Source organism: Lampris incognitus, chromosome 10 (assembly GCF_029633865.1).
Source record: "Lampris incognitus isolate fLamInc1 chromosome 10, fLamInc1.hap2, whole genome shotgun sequence".
Lineage (NCBI taxonomy): Eukaryota > Metazoa > Chordata > Actinopteri > Lampriformes > Lampridae > Lampris > Lampris incognitus.
The window spans coordinates 20,758,990-20,763,208 of record NC_079220.1 but is presented as its reverse complement, the minus strand read 5'-3'; positions in this window follow the sequence as shown (position 1 = coordinate 20,763,208).

The following is a 4,219-nucleotide window of genomic DNA, read 5'->3' as shown; positions in this document are numbered from 1 at the left end:
GTGAGACTTAAACTGAACTGTTGACGCTGAACTGAACTGAAAAGAAATGGATACCCTGTTAAGTGTAAGATTGCATTTATTAAGGTTAAATTGTTAATGTTACTGACTGTACATTGATGTTTTGAGTTGAATGGTGAATTTGAATGGTTTTTCCTGCAAAGATTTAGGCTCTTAAGGAGTGGTTGAGCAACAAAATAGCAGACCAGAGACTAGGGCTACAAGATGAAAAAGCTGTCAATTTAATGATAGTGTAAATTCACTTGAAACATGAAAACTATTCGCAGCTATGTGTCACACATTCATACATTTAGATATACTGAAATCCCTGGTTTGAATCCCTTTTTAATTGCAATTAGGCTGTTTTAGGTTCAGGTTTCTAATTAGTTTAGCCCATTATCTACTTTATATTTTCCAATTAAGGTGAGACCGGTCTATATTTTTCCTAGGATAATAGTCTAGTTTATCAACCTAGACCTATTTTGTGTCAGTTATTTTATCCTTTGAGTTAAACTCTTTTTTTAGTTTCAGGTGAATCAGGTAAGTCTACACTCTAAAATCCCTTTTTCAAGTAAATTGACCCTTTGAGATTAAACCTTGCAGGAAAAACCATTCAAATGCACCATTCAACTCAAAACATCAATATACAGTCAGTAACATTAACATCGAGATAATGTTTTGTACTATGATGCAATAAAAAGACGCAAAATTCACAGATGGAATCGAACGAGTCTACCCGTACTCGGCTCGATCGGTCTTTGCTGTTACTACTGCAGTGGATGCCATGGCAGTAATTAGCCCCTTTACGAACGACAACAGCATTTTCGCAACTCATTATGACTGACAAACCATGAAAACACTGTGAAAACACGCAAAATTCGCATTATTTTGATTTTAGCTCCAGTCAAACAGTGATGGCGGCGGTGACGTAACGTGACGTCACTGGACCGACAACTCTCACACATTCAGCGCGAGACATGTTAGTATACAAAAAAAGTCAATTTCACGCCAAACAAATGCTGCCGTTTAGATGAGTTTTTGTCAATCTTCGTTAATCTCACTCCACGTCAGCCTTGAAAGTTGGCAGCTATGGGCTATATGAATGGCTTTCAAAACAAGTTTTACCTGAGCTAAACTAAGCTAAATAAAGTACGGAACACAACATAACTAGCTTCCATATTGATTTATGTTCATAACTAGCCAATACATACAGCCACACCTATGTCCTTCATTCGCGTTCATCTCAACTAGCAATCATGTTAATTTGGGCTAAAAAGATAAACGTTACCTTGTGTCGGTTCCGCCCTGAGAACTGGATGCATAGCTGGGGTGCTTTCGGTTAAGGTGCTGCAACACGGACGATGTGCTCTTATGATACGCTAGTTCGGTTTTGCAATGTACACATTGCGCAGTTTTTTCGGCTTTGTTTAAGTTGAAATGGTCCCACACTTTGGAGAGTTTTAAAGTCTCTTGAGCGTCTCCTCCCGTATCCCCCACCCGAGATGAATCCGGAAAGTTCCCGCCCTCAGGCGCTAGGATTGGCCAGATCTGCCTGTCAGTCAAGGCCAATGCGAACGCGCAACAACCCTAACCCTAGCCACGTTTGCTAGCTAACTGTTAGCCATTAGCCACGTATAGAACCAAGCTAACTGTGCCAACTTAACTGTGCGTGTACGGTAACAACGTTGCGTTCCAGAGCAGCCGCATATGCGTTGACTGACAGGAAGATCTGACCAATCCTATCGCCTGAGGGCGGAAACTTTCCGGATTCTTCCTAGGAAAAAAATATTGGCCTCCCGTACTCTCCATCGCGCCAACTATCAAAACAGCTAGACGTCACATAGACGTAGCGCGAGCACGTTGTGCAACAGTTATAATTGTCCGTTCTGAACATGATGACCAGTGAACAGTAGCTTCACTAAATGAGGCGTCTTTGCCTCGATTAATTTTTGTAACCGAATTATTGGAATTACTCGATGAATCGTTTCAGCCCTACACATGTATTTAAACTTAAATCAATAAATGCACACGTGATGGCCTGGCGTCCTGTCCAGGTTGTATCCCCGCCTGCTGCCCAATGACTGCTGGGATAGGCTCAGCGTCCCCGCGACCCTGACAGCAGGATAAGCGGTTTGGATAATGGAATAAATGCACTGTTTTTCTCACACCAGTGGAGTTTCCCTATGACATTCCTTCCTAAATTGCCTTACTCTGCTACTGAGACAAAAGACGAAGGCAGCTTAAGGCTGCGCTTCCAGAATGTAACCCTAATGCCCTGATTACCCCCGAAAACCAGACGTTGAATGTTACATCAAACCCGGACTGCAACCTCACTCAATCTGCTCTTCCAGCAATAAAACAAACATTTCACAACAATACACTTCACCGTGGTATTGCAGTCATCATAGAGTTATCTTCAGCAAATGCTCTGAGGGCATCTGGCAAACAGGAGCAGACCTCCTCCACCAGCCTGAGCAGCAATCTATTGGACCTGATGTTGAGCAGTTCAACTAGATAGGTGATGGGTGTCTTCATGAGATGACCTAGCTTAACACAAGCAGCCTCTCTCAGTCTGGATCTAAGGCTAACAGAAGACAAAACCTGAGAGGTGATGAAACTGTTTCCAAACAAGTGCTTGTCAAAGAGCCACATCCCTGGTGTCAACACAGCTTCCCGGTGGAATGTTAAAACCTGCCACACCTGTAACTGACTGTTGTTTGCCATAGCCTAGGCGTCCAGTCCTCCTTGACAGCAAACAGGCAGTATCTGTCCATGGCAGGCCAAAGCTGTAAAGCAGTCTCTAAGCTGTCTGCAGCTTGAAGGCTGTCAGCCATGATTCAATGTCTGCCAAGCCCTGCCCCCCCCCCTCCAGTACTGGCAGGTACAGTATTGCTGATATCAGCCAGTACTGCCCTGAGCAGACAAAATCCACAACTGCCTTCTGAATTCCTTCAATCAGACCCCTCGGTGGAGGTAAGACTATCAGTTTAAGCCAAAGGATCGATGCAACCAAGTAATTGATGATCAGGACCCTTCCCTGTAGGAAAGTGGAGGTAGCAGCAATTTCCATTTAGACAGTTTGGCACACACTCTCTCCATAGTACCCTCTCAGTTGTTCCTCTGAAACTCTGCTGTTCCCAGAAAAACACCTAAAGTGTTCACGCCCTGCCTTCTCCATCTGAGGTTGCCTGATAGCTTTGGTCTGTCCTAGTCTACCCACTGCCCAACCTGCAGAGGTTCACTTTTTTCTTAGCTCACTTTTGTGGAAGATGCCCTTTCATACATGTCTAAACTACTACCAGGAACCCCACATCTTTCTGGTTTCTGATAAACAGTAATGTCATCAGCATACGCTGACACAACCAGCCAGGGGCACTAAGGCAACCCTGAAGTCCCAATAACCTGGATCTTAATCTATTCAGAAGAGGCTCAATATAGCTAAAGAATATAGCTGTCCAGAGATAGGACACACTTTTCTAATGCTTTGCTGAACCTGTACTGGATAGCTCAGCCCACCACCCAGTTTCACCAAACAGAAAGCTTCCTTATACAACAAACCCAGCAGTGACAGAAAGCCATCTCCAAAACCAAAAGCTCTTATAGTGGAAAAAAGAAAACCATGGTCAACCCTATCAAACGCTTTCCCCTGATCTAATGATATAATTCCTACACCAAAATTGTACAGTTTACAAATGTCAAATAAGTCTCTCGTGAGAAAAATATCATCCATAATGGATCTGTCTGGTACACAGTATGACTAGTCTCTGTGAATTATTAAATTCAGAAAGTTTTTAAGCCTATTGACAAGCACTTTTGAAAGACATTTATAATCTGTACACAACAAAGCCAATCCTCTCCGGTTCTTAAGTAAAGCCAAATCTCCTTTGTTGGGTAAAAGTGAAAGAACTGCATGTCGACAGGATGCCGGTAACAGGTCGGTCTGAGAACACTCCTGAAACACTTCCCACAGTTCAGCTCCCAAACACCTCCAGAAGTGCTTATAAAAGTCTGCAGGCAGTTCATCCAGTCCATGAGCTCAACCAGAAGCCATCTGACCCACGGCAGCTGTGAGCTCCTCCAGGGAGATGTTGGCATCTAGGATGGCTCTGTCCTCTGAGCTCAACTGAGGAAGCTCCTGCAGCAGCTCGTCCGCACACTCTGTTACACTCCTCCATCCTGAGGAGGGCGCTGTAGAACTCTACGGCATGTTGTCTTATTTCAA